The sequence below is a fragment of the Saccostrea cucullata genome, unplaced genomic scaffold (assembly GCF_032062105.1).
Source record: "Saccostrea cucullata isolate Sc308-1 unplaced genomic scaffold, CSIRO_AGI_Scuc_v1 ctg1394, whole genome shotgun sequence".
Classification (NCBI taxonomy): Eukaryota; Metazoa; Mollusca; class Bivalvia; order Ostreida; family Ostreidae; genus Saccostrea; species Saccostrea cuccullata.
The window spans coordinates 42,798-56,878 of record NW_026939330.1 but is presented as its reverse complement, the minus strand read 5'-3'; the positions used below and the strand labels follow the sequence as shown (position 1 = coordinate 56,878).

General features: G+C 31.9%; 1 pseudogene; it reads right to left on the bottom strand.

Moving 5' to 3' along the window:
• Positions 1–195: 195 nt before the first annotated feature.
• LOC134252897 (excitatory amino acid transporter-like) lies at positions 196–8,476 on the bottom strand (annotated as a pseudogene).
• Positions 8,477–14,081: the final 5,605 nt, after the last annotated feature.

Genomic DNA, 14,081 nt, shown 5'->3' with positions numbered 1-14,081 from the left:
AATATTCAAGCAGATCATTTTTCAAATCGTCATATAAATTGAAATCTTCAGTAAAAGCATATTGAAAAATATAAATAAATAAGAAATACCCATTGGCTATAATTGATACGAAAATCAGTGGAATTGTTTTAAACAACTATTGTTTACATTGTTAATTACTTATAAACGTAAGCAAATAATTTTCTATAAATAACATCAAATCTTTGAGGTATTTAATCCATTATCAACAATAACTTTGATCTCTGATTCTTTCGTGGGATTTTCTTCAAGACTGTCGTTTGATGCCGCCCTCAGACTAGACCTACAGAGTCTGTCAATAACAACCACCCCCACAATGATGGTTAACGTGTTACTAGTAGATCGGATACGGTCACTGAAATGAAATGTATATATTATTTATGTTATATGACTGTTAAATTTAACAATGCAACATTTTATTACTGTTTATTGATGTTTAAAATATACCAGACGTCTCTGTCGAGACTGTAGCTCTACTGCTTTGTACTTATAATAAAGAAAGAGAAAAAGTAGCAGTAAAGACTTAAAACTTTACAAAAGCAATAAATAGAATAATGATCCTTGATTTAGTCTCTTTTTGAGGCAAGATTGCCATAAGACTACAACTGTAGGAGTAGCTTTTAATAAAATTTTACAGAATTTTCAATTTAAATTACTATGGCAACATAAGTCATTAAAAACAAAAATAAAAAAAACTGATAATTATGTATCTCAGTGTAGTCTGCTTGTGTGACCAAAACTGTAGGAGGAGTTGTATTTTGAATGTATTTTTTTTAAAAATTCTATTTTTAGTAACCGGCAACATCGTTCATCGAAATCAAAAACAGATATAGAGAATTACGTATCTTAGTGTAGTCTACTTATGTGCCAAGTTATATTGAAATCAGATCAAAACTGTAGGAGGAGTAGCATTTTGAATGATTTTCACAGAAATTTCTATTTTTAGTAACCACAACAACACCGTTCATTGAAATCCAAAACCGATACACAGAATTATATATCTTAGTGTAGTCTACTTGTGTGCCAAGTTATTTTGAAATCAGACTTAAAATGTGGAAGGAGTAGCATTTTGAATGATTTTCACAGAAAATTCTATTTTTAGTAAGCACCTCAACACCGTTCGTCGAAATCAAAAAGCGATACACAGAATTACGTATCTAAGTGTAGTCTACTTGTGTTTCAAGTTATTGAAATCAGACTCAAACTGTAGAAGTAGCATTTTGAATGTTTTTCAAAGAATTTCTATTTTTAGTAACCACGGCAACACCGTTCATCGAAATCAAAAACCAATATACAGAATTGTGTATCTTAGTGTAGTCTACTCGTGTGCAAAGTTATATTGAAATCAGACTAAAACTGTAGGAGAAGTAGCATTTTGAATGATTTTCACAAAAATGTCTATTTTTAGTAATCATGGCAACAGCGTTTAGCGAAATCAAAAACCGATACACAGAATTATGTTTCTTAGTGTAGTCTACTTGTGTGCCAAGTTATATTGAAATCAAACCAAAACTGTAGGAGGAGTAGCGTTTTGAAAAATTGTTTACAGACGGACAGACAGACGGACGGACGACGGACGCATTACTATCGCATAAGCTCTTCTGGTCTCTGACCAGTAGAGCTAATAAAAACAACAAAGTATAATTATTATATCCTACGAAAATATATATTGTACTTTATAAATAGCTAGACTTCGATAGCATTAAGAATATGATAGTTTCAGTTGAAAAATGTATTGAACTTTGCTTTGTTAAGCAACAATATACCTTCATCACCTGAATTGTTTATACCTCTCAGTTGATTCGATACGCATGGGTATGCTCTACTTTTGAACAATTTCTAAAACAAGGTAAATTATTGACAAACAAGTAGATGAAACAAGAGTACACGGTATTTGCAGTCTCGTTTCAAGTCATCATTCGCAAGTTCTACGGTCGATATGTACAATGAATTTGTCAGCAAATAGAATTTATTAATAAGTCAAATGCCAACTGACATTTTTCATACGAATTGCATGTTAGTCCATTATTTATACACTGAATTGCCGACGTATTTTTCTGTTAATTCTAGATCATGACAAAGAGCACACGGCGGATGTGACCGGTCGACAGGAGATGCTCACTCCTCCATGGCACCTGATCCCACCTTCTGATGTTTTGGAGGTCCGTGTTTGCTCTGCTCCAATTTTGTATTGTTTTTGGAATTTTGATCTTGAATACTTTTCGTTATCCCCATATGTTTCATTAATGATGAACTCTTTGCTTACTTGAACCACTCCAATGCCTATATTGTGTACTTTAATGTCTACGGAAGATAGGACGATCAGAAGAGAAACAATACTGGCACTGGGAACAGCCGGTATTGCCAGAGATCCAACAGTTGTCAGCAAACTAAAAAAATTATGGTTAAATCTATTACTGATGGATATTCTGAATGAATCAATGTAAAAGTTTTCTCAACTCAAACGAATTGGAAATGTCTTGTATATAAACATTACCCAATGAACAGTATTTTAGATGCATCGATTGGGATTCCTTCTAACTGTACCAGAAACAGTGCAGATAAACAGATAAATAAACAGCTTCCCAATCTCTCCAAAGCAGCTCCAACAGGAACAAGGAAATTAGATATTCTGGTATCAACATGTAGCTTAACATCCAGTGTTCGTAGCATTTCAGGCATTCCCATGGCCCTTTAAATTAAATTACTAATGATGTATCGTGAAACGTCTAATTGAAAGTACACATATAAATTTAATTTGTTTCCATATTACTTAAGATAAAATCTTATTATCATTAAATGGAAGTACACCATTATTCAATAAATAATAGAATTAATAAAAGTAGTTTTTCATACGTATTTAATTATTATGATCAGTTTTAATTGTCAATTACGTCTTTACAATATACAATTCAAAGAAAACCAATATTTTATAGAGCGTGGCCGCTCAACAGGGATGTTCAGTCCTCTCAGTCGCTCGATCCCTCTTCCGTTATTTTCAATGGAACATGGTTAATGCCCTCTTTACAAATTTTGTATTGTCTATAAACACCTTTAGATCCATCACTGTTCGATATCTTTATATTCATGATATTTATCGAAAGTTTTTATCAGATCAGTACTTTATTGATGAATTCTGACTGACACGATGAAAAGAACTCTAGAATAAATTATTCAGGGAACACTTTTATGAATGCATTTCGAATTTAAAGTTTTAAAAAAAATCTTTGAAAGTTTATATTGTAAAAACAGAAAATGGTCAAGAATTCAGTTTTGAAAAATGACGACGTTTAAAATACTTTATTAAATTCAAACATGCATTACATTTTGCGTCTTGTATTATCTGACGCTAGAACACAAGTTTGACAATTATTTTCCTCTAAAAAATACATTTTTAAAAACTCAATTTTTCATAAGACATCTTTATTTGATATTTTTAGAGAAAATTGTAAACTACTTTTCCAACTTAAAAAAGACTTACGTGCTGGGTGGCGCAAATACAGTTAGCCAAGGTCTAAGAATGGCACTGAAGAAATAGAGAGGGCTTTTTCTCGTTGCTACGAAATAGGTGGCTGGAACAAGGATCAACTGATGAAAAATGATCCCAAGCAACATGGGCTAAGCACGAACATGCCCATACTGCTGAAAACGTTTTCTATGTCACGTGCTTTCAAAATGGCTGTAGCTATCAGACTGGCAACTCCAACAGGGATCATCCTAAGTTATTTAAAACATTCATTATTTGGGTGCAAAAATGTCGTCTGGCCATCTCTTAAAGGCTAATTTATGATTAGGTCGTGGGAGCTTTTGGGTAAGATGTGTTTATTTTAACAAAGAATCAAAATCAGTTAGTAATAATTCATTACGTACTGTATTTACCGAATCAAAACTTCTAATAGATAAGCATATGAAGCACTTGGTATAGGTAAATAAAATGATGCGATATTTAACATTTAAGGGACAGATATAGATTCCAATATTGATACTCAAAATTCTTATTTATTTGAAATATTTAATTGAAGTACTTAATATTAATTGAAGATGTGCTAGCTTCAAAATAACGGAAATATTAAACTTTTTTGTGAAATATAGACACTCGTTGTCTCGCTCAAATACATGTGTACAGCCAACGAGTGCCAATATTCACAAATAAGCCGATAGGAATTAAAAGTAATAAAATCGGAGAAGGTGTTCTTCTTAAGGTTCATTTAAAATTTCTTTTTGCACTGTCATTGCGCCTTACACAAAAATAAACTTTTCGGATTTCTTCTTTTAAATTTTCATTCAAATAAATCATGCGACCAAATACTCTCATTCAAAAAATAAACAAAAATAAAGAAAAGAAAAAATTATATTACTAGTCATAATCAATTATGTGACTTTCTACACTCGAAATGTTATTTTTCTTGCATTAAAAATATTACATATGTTCAAAACATTTTAAGTTTCGATTTTGAAGTATAAATGTAAAAAAAAAATTCCCAATCACACTCACCAAAAGATCCACTTTAATAGTTTAATAACTATAATGGATATGGATTCAAACAATTCTATGAAGGGTTTCGCCCTCTTCCCTAACTTGCTGGCAGTGATACCAAATAACAAGCAAAAGCAATGATAAGACCTAAAAAATATCATTAGGCTATTTGTTACATAACGATGGAAATCAAATTTGTTACAAAGTTCATAACGATGCTCTATTAATGTACAAAACTTAATTTACATCATGAACATTGGCTCTTGTAACGCTTGAATTAAAACTCTAAATTAAAGAAGATAATCAGCTTCTGTGTATGATTTAAAATAGTATACATGTATTTAGAGAGGTCTAGGTCATCCTAGACAATTTAAACCTCGAGAAAAGTGTATAAAACTTAAGAAATTTGCATTAACCATTATACCTAAACATGAAAGAAGCGAAAATAATTAATGAACAACAATGAATTGAAAAAAAAAATCTTACAAACAATACATATTTGTTAACAGGAAACAAAACACAGAATCCCGAAATTCCCGAGATTGAATCAGGTGCCTGGGAGGAGGAAGCATCCCCTGCTGACCGGTCACACCCGTTACGCACCTGTCATACACCAGTCACCGCAATGTGGATGTTTAAGTGATATGCAATGGTTTTTTTCTTCACCAGTGAAGTATAGAATATTAAATATGAATGAATCTTGAATTAAACTTACCCATTATGTTTACCCCTGATGTTGAAGAGACAGATTTATGTAAAACTGTAACCGAACTATTGGTACCGTTCTTCAAAACAATTTGTGAGGCATGCGTGTATTTAGTCTGAGTCTGAAAATAAGTCATTCAACTTTATCTTTCCTAGGTCTCACTTTCACAACTATATAAATATTTTAGAATCAAAACTTTTTATGACATTCCGACATTTTATTTTAGATATTTACTTGCAGAAATAAATGAAAAATAAAAAAAAATATGAAGAGAAAATTAATCTGAAGTTAAAATAAACAAAACACTAAAAATCTAAATCAATTTCATAAAAGCTGATTTTGAAGATCAAATAATGACATATTCATTCCATGAAAATCTGTTCTGAATTACCTAAGTCTAATAAAGAATAGATTCCTATAGATCTAACCTTTTGGAAACAAGCCGTCACTACATTGTCTGGAAAAAAGTTCCTGCAAAACGAGAAACAGTAAAAAAATAACTTGAAGTCATTTGAAAATTAAAGTGGTCATCTTAAAAAAATAATCTTGTTTTAAAATTTGTACCTGATCATGTCGGCGAACATGTCGCTGGTTTCAATGTCTGTCTGTACAGAATCACTGTTCTCAGAACTAGGGATCTCCAAATCTCCAAAAATTTTATGTTTTAAGATATAACATCTTAAGCTGTCAACTACCATTTGTCAAAGAAAATTTTCATACATTTTAGCTTTAAATTTTGATCAATTTTTTGTATGTGGATCCGGAGCTCTTCTTGTAAAGGAGATCAAATTAGACTAAAAAAGGCCAGACCCATCAAGACCACTATAACATATGTGACCGATCGGCAGTCCCCTGAGATGCTCACTCCGCCATAGCACCTGATCCCACCTCTGATGTTTTGGAGGTATGTGTTTGCTCTGCTCTTGTTTTGTATTGTTTGATGAACTTTTAATCTTGAATACTGTTCGTTACTTCCAGATGCATTCGCAAAGATGTTCTGGCTACATTCCTCAAAGTCATTGCACTCTTCTTAAGAGATGTTTTGCACATATATAGGGTCATTATATCGCCCGTAGAATTTCCGAAATGTTGATGACTTAAATGGAGATATATTGATCCTATTAGATATATGAACATACGTGTGTATTTCTCAGTAGCCCGCTTCAGGGTTAGTAGTCTTTATCGGATATGGTCCTGTACGTTGAAGGAAAGAAGGATGTTGTTTAAAAGTACATGAGGAATATTTTATTCTCACAATACCTGGCTGGATGATTAAGAAGACAACTATTGCAATGATGGCTCCTATTGTATTGGTAATGATGATATAACCCATAGATAGAACACTTATCCGCCCGTTGGATTTTGGGTCCATAGAAGCAGCTCCTTAAAATACAAATACATATATAAGATAAGGAAAAAGATCGATGGATGCTGCAAACTTTGTGATGCTGTATGATTTGTTTCAAAAACAGCGCTGTCGTAATTTAAGAAACTTATATGTTATGTTAAATTTAATCAAAACTGAAAATTGATCAAATTGTGTTTTCATATTTTTACCCGTTATTTTCGGTAGTTTATTTCTTTCCTCCTTTGATAGCTTGTTTATAACTTGTCATGGTAGTTTGTATATAACCTGTTATAATTTCTAATCTGTTATGATAGATTGTTTCTAAACTGTTATGATAGTTGACACAACCAAAGGAAGAAGCATCATTTTCAACATTCTCATGTAAATTTCTCCTGGTATACCTATGTAATAAAAAGCGGGTTCTCGTATAGCATATGTATTTTTTAAATTGCTATATTACATTACCAGTATAATAATAAGGTGCATTGGCAACACACTCACGCCGTCAGTAGCTAACGAGAACGGAGTTTTATAAAAATTCTCTAAATGAACTTTTGAGAGGAGCGCTGACTTTTTATAGTACGTTGAAAGCAAATCGATTGGGAAAAAATCGGACGGAAAATCGAATGAAAAATCGCATCGCGTGACCACACCTTTTTCCACTGGGTCAATGTAGGGAAGCTCTTTTACGATATCAAAATTTAACTCAGCGTTTAATTCAAAGAGAGCAATAGGTTATTTAAAAGCACAAATAAGTTTTTCTTTTATAAAACGAGAACCACTCTACCGTCAACCCCCGGCCTTCACATGTTATTGCCCCTAACACCATACTTGTGACCACTGAAAAGGTTTTCTACTCAAACATCAGTTCTATACCAACGTACATGATATGGTTTTAAATATCAAAGTAAACCGTCAACTGAAAAAGTCAGTGCGTATCGCAAAAGTCCATTATAAACACCCGGTATGTCAAACAGTCAAACTTTATGAACGGTGTATTACTATCCATTTGAAACTCTGAAGATTGTTCACTCAAAAGCAATATGGTTTAAATTTATGAGATACATGTATACATGTATTTTCACGTCTAATCTGATTTTTCATTGGAAGATATAAACTTTGTTGAAATTGTTACTAAGTATTATCTTTTCATCGCTCGATTTCCCACAGTCTGGATAATTTTGAATCTAATGAATTTAATTTTAGCATATAATGCAGTAGATGTCCTTATATTTTGTAGAGTGGAATCGAGAATGTTTCATATCAGTTTCAAGAAATTGGGATGTGGGTAATTCTACATTTGCTTTAAGCATGATATATGTAAAGGGATGAACCATACAAGTTATATATATGGAAGATGCCAAGGTTATTTTGTGAAATCGATATTGAGTAACAGTAACTTACCAATCCAGATGATATCATTGTCTGAAGGCTCCACAACTCTCAAACCAAAGACAAATCCTAAAGCCACCCCAATCAGTACGCTAATTATGAGGCTGTTTCTTCTCAAGAAGGCACATTCAGAATATTTCCCATTTATCTCACATCTAGGACTGCTTTTCTCATGTGTGATTTCTTCATCAAGAAGCAACTGCACAACCTGTCGAGTTGAGAAAAAGAAAAAAAAAATCTCAACTAAATCTACATGTATATGTATAAGATGTTCAAAAATTCCTGTGAAAAGACCTACTGAGTATTTTTTATTTTTGTTATTTTCTGAGTGTTGGTCAAGAACTTCTTGTTTGGCCCTCAAAATCAAATCTCCACAAACCAACATTTCTTTTCTCAAACAATGAAAATGACTCAACAAATAAGGATTTCATGCTTTATGTTCGGATTAGAGTACATGTTCATGTTGAATTACCCCATTCTCCAACTCATCATCGGATGTTTCATGGAGGACATGACATTCCACAGTCCGATTCATGCTGGTACCAAGACTCTACAAATAAGTTTTAAAAATTCGGATTTTTTTAGAAATCATTTAAATTCCACAGAAATCACAATTTGCATAATTGGACTTTTAAATTGCTGTGACTGTGTTACGCAATAAAAATTATGTTAATTTAAAAATGTCATGGTCTCTCTTCTTCGGATCTGAGGGACTGAATAAAAAATTAAATTCACATAAATTTCGTTAAGGGTCCCTCCTTCAAAAACTGAATGTGGCCTTTGTTTTTAGATTTGATTATGAGGTAATTTAAATTATAAGTGTAAATAACATATTTCTTCGATAATTGATAAGAACGTCCCATCATCTGTGTAGATCTTGTCCAACAAACCATTCAAATTTAGCGTTTTGCTTTAAACAGATATCGACGTTTGGTCTCTCCCATTTAAAGCGTGGGTAAAACCATCATTATAATGCACTCAAAAAAGACAAAAAATATACAAACAAACGAACAAACACAGCAAATCTTTGCATGATTACAATATGCAAAAGGTTCTTTTCAAAATGTTGAGACTCTGTCTCAATTGAAAGAGTACAAAGAATAGAAAAATTAGTTGAGTTCAGTTCAAAACCCCGAAACAAAGTGGCAAATTCTTCTTTAACCAAGATAGGAAATAAGTAAGATCACGAGCCCCTTGAAAACTATAGGGAACTCACATTTGGTTTAACGAACAGTGCCCCCAGAGGCTGAGGAGTGGCGCAAAAAGCTGTAAAGTGTAATCCGGCAGGCCAGAAAAAGTAGTTTTACCAGAATTATTAAAGGGCTGTAAGATATGGAGTTATGAAAATATCGATATTATTAAACGAGGATATTTAAATTATCTAAGGCATATATTGAATTAAAAAAAGTAGCACTCCAAGTTACTAGTATATGATTTATGAAAAAAATATATACGTTTCATTATACATAATTATTATGTGATTGAATAATTCCCATTCTCTGATTGGCTGAGATCCAACTATGTTAGACAAATACTACGTTGTTTTGACCTGCACATGTCGTTCCAGGTGAATACAAGGATTTATTTCCTCTACGTTGTTCTAAAAATAGATAGGGAAATTCCAAATTGATAGAAATTGTTTTGGAAAGCTATTGAAGGTAGGATTCTTCTCATATTTCTTGTATTTAAAAATTAATGAAATTTTCACAGAACCAAGATGACAATATCAGTAAGTGATAGTATCAGTAAAAATTAAAATTGACCGTTTTATATTAGAAGCAAGGTCAGGTCAAGGTCATTATCATTTTCCTTGACATCATGAATAAAAAATACAATTGTCAATTATGTGATGCCTACTTATATTTCAAAAGTTTAAAGATGGTTCTTTTTGCATAAAAATATATTACTATATCGGGTCCATAGCATGAAATTATTAAATTTACATAAATTATTAACTAAACTGGATATTGGCTAATCCGAATTTTCTCGGTTTTTCTTAAATTTTTTTAGGATATTTTAGTTATTTTCATATGCTTCCTATATATTTAACTTTTTCTTATTTTCACATATAATAAATTAGTCTTATAAATGTACAAAATTATACGAAAACAAAAAGTTTCGATCGTTTACTTTGAGAGAAAAAATACTTTCTATGGATTTTTGGCTAAAATCTGTACTTTGATTGGAAACGTTTAAAAGTTAACATAGTTTTAGTTTCTTTGGAAAATCATATTTATTTCATATATTTTGAAAGTGAAGTCCCTTATTATTAATTTAAGTTACCTTTGGAAATTTTTTCAAGTCTTTGATTGTGTAAAATCATAATTAAATTCATTGTTCTATTGTAATTTTGAGAGGCAGAAAAGAAGATATTTTCATACGCCACCATTCCGCCAAAAATATAGTCCATGCTAGTTTTCAAGCGCAGTTTACCATTTCTATTTAAAGTTGTACAATTGTGATGAGGAAAGAAAAATATGGTCTTTTAAATCCCTTACACCTACATATATAAGACATATAAGCAAATATATTTTGAATGTTTCATCTAATCAGAAACCAGAGAAGAATCCTACCTTAAACGAATATGACTTTTATTTGTAAGAACAAAACATAAACGAATATATATTTTCGGGTGAGGGTGGTAAGAGGGGATGCAGGGACCCCCCTACAACACTTTAATTGAACAACAATTTTTCCTTTTGGCTGTCAGTTTTCCCTGATAATATAATACTCCTTCCTTTCAAAATCTATCCTATAAAAAAGACTGACATTATATATTTTCACATGGTAACTAAAAAAAAAACATTTCAAATTGATACGACTAATAAGGTTTACTTACATTTTAAATCTGCTTCTCTCTTGAATTTGGCTAGAACTTAATTAAATGCAAACAAATAACGAGCTGTGTCATTTTATTAGTGAATCATATGATAAAACATTATTGCTGTTTTTTCGGTCAATACAATGATCTAGACATCTTCGTAGTACAATATTCACCCCATCCTTCATGCTCGGTGAATATTGTACTCCTCAGATGATGGCTAAATCAATGTATTGACCTAAAAAAACAGCAATAACTGTATAATATTTACTCAATAATGATTAAAATATTGGGTAAAACTTGTGTATGGAAAAGAAAGTGAATTGTCTACAATTGTTTATATGTATGTACAAAAACAAGATGACAAAGGAGTAATGACCCACTCGTAGATTTCATTTGTAAAAAGAATTTTGTTAGATTTGGTTTATCAAATATTACGCTTCATATGGTTTGAGCAAATGGTATTTTTATAATGCAAAATGGGTAACTGCTACAGTCAAACAAAGATTAAAAGATCAGTATATTCAAAAGTGGAATAGCGAAGTTCTTCGATTTTTAAAAATTTCTTTAATTTATTTTTTAAACATTTTGAAGGCACATTGTATATATGATTTTTTTCAGCAACTAAAAAGAGTTCAAAATTCCAAATTTGAAGTGGTCAAATCAGGTACTATTCTAAAAAAAATTCAATTGAACGCATAAGCAAACAATACTCTATTAAATGTACATTTTAGTTATTACTGAGAAATCAATGATCATTACTTGATATAATGCGCGAAACAAATATACACATAGACTTACCATTTTTAGTCCCTTGTCTTGTTTTGTCTTGTTGGTTTTTAACATCTAAATAAATATTAAATTTAAAGTCAAACCTTTTATACTCCACCATTAACGTTTGCTTATTTAAAATAAAAATTGGAAGTTTTAGATTAATGTTTAGATAACCTGTCAATATATCTAAATATCACAAAGATTAGTTAACCTGCTGTAAAAAAACATCCATTCAAATTCTTTGTGATGAAAAGGTAATGCATATATTTTCGTTATTTCAGCAAGTTAAAGATTGCATCTCACAATGTGTTAATTTGAATCGATATTTTTCCTGCGACATTGCTCTGATACTATAAAAGTGTGGTCAAACGAGAGGGCACAAAGAAAAACTTCAATGATTGAGTTTACTAGACCATTAACGAAATGATTGTATGATCTTGAAAGCGGTTATGGACGCCAGGTGTAATGCGGTGCATTCGAATGCTCATGCGTAACGGGAGACTTGGATTGCATTCCAATATTCCTAGGGGAAGGAAAATATTTTCATAAATGTGGAATGGCATAAAAAATTATTGTCTTAAGTTTGTTTGTTTGTTGTTTAATTTCCCTCTCGAGAGTTTAAACTCATATGGAGACGCCACCACTTGCCCGTGCAGAGCTACAAATGTTGTCCTATACTAGCAACTTACGACCATTGAGCAATGAGGGTTCTTTTTTCGTGCCAATACCTAATGCCACAAGGCCCTCCGTTTATCCTGTCTCAATCGAAGGACCGTTCTCTAAGTCCCACTGTGAGATTCGATTCCAAGATGTTAGGATCAATTCCTTACTGTGCAAATCTAGAGCAGATACTCTAACCACAGCGCCACGCGAGCGACAATACTTAATTGGTAACAAATGAACAAAAATTCTTGGGTCACATGAAAACTTAAGCTTTTCTATCGTCAACTTAATTTCTGCAGCAAAATCTGTATTCTCTTCTTACCAGCGTATAGGATTTATGCATCTTAATTAATTACACGCACACGAACACTCTATACTTACAGACCGTTTCTAAAATGAGGCAAGCTTTTGTCAAACAAAGTTGTTAAAATTAGGAGTTTTTAGCACATCTCTAAACAATGCATCGTTTGGATAGGTCATAATCATAATACTGTGTGTTTTGACACTTCATTCTCTAGCTTGTGGTTAACAGTTTACAGTACACCTTTACTAGTGTAGATTATATTACAATTATTTGTTTGATTATACACCTTTGAAACACTAATGAAGATTTGTAGATATTAAGGTGCTTATAAATTAGATTTGAAATTAATAGTTTCTCAAATTATAATGTGACGACTTATATGTTGCAATGGCAATTCACACGACCACGTACTAAAAATCTTATTTCATCTCGAAGCCATTGAAACTTCGAATTTCTGGACATTACAATTATTTGTTTGAAGATATTTTTTGAAACACCAATGAAGATTTGTAGATATTAAAGGTGCTTATAAATTAGACACAGATATAAAGTTAATAGTTTCTCAAATAATAATGTGACGACTTATATATTGCAATGACAATTCACACGACCACGTACTAAAAATCTTATTTCATCTCGAAGCCATTGAAACTTCGAATTTCTGGACGGGTTTGATAGACACATCCTTGAACTTTCACAAATTTTAGTTTTATTAGACAGATTTGAAATTAATAGTTTTTCAAATTATAATGTGACGACTTATTTATTGCAATGGCAATTCACACGACCACGTACTAAAAATCTTATTTCATCTCGAAGCCATTGAAACTTCGAATTTCTGGACGGGTTTGATGGACACATCCTTGAACTTTCACAAATTTTAGTTTTATTTTCAATGCAAAAGAAAACTAGCAATTTTGTTGTGTATCTATGAAAATTATGAAAACTAAATCCGGGTAATGCAGAGTAGAAATGTTCGAAAACAAAACTTCCTAACTAGTATCGTCAGTCCGTGCTCGGTGGTGTGAATATACCCGTGGAACGTAAACTGTTTTTGTAAACAGGGCACGAACTTTGTTATTGTCAATGTCTACGATCATTCACCGCGTGCGAAAATATACTGTGTGGGGGCTTTGCTTTCAAACATTTCTTTTCTATATTTTCTGGATTAAAGTTTTAATATTTTTCGATAATACACAACAAAATTGCCACTTTTCTCAAGTATTAAGAATAAAATTAAAATTCATGAAAGTGCAAGGATGTGTCAATCAAACCCGCCAGGAAATCCGAAGTTTCAATAACTTCGACATGAAATAAGATTTTTATTATATCTTTATGTGAAATGTTATTGCAATATATAAGTTTCTATATAATACAGAAAATTTGAGAAAAATATTTACTTCGAATCTGTGTCCAGGCACCTAAAATAAAGATTTTTAGGTCACCTGAGTAAACTCAGGTGACCTATTGCTATCCGTCGTCCGCCGTCTTCGTCCGTCGTTCGTCGTGCGTTAACATATGTACATTTTCAGCTTCTTCTCTGAAACCATTGAACCAATATCAACCAAATTTAGCATA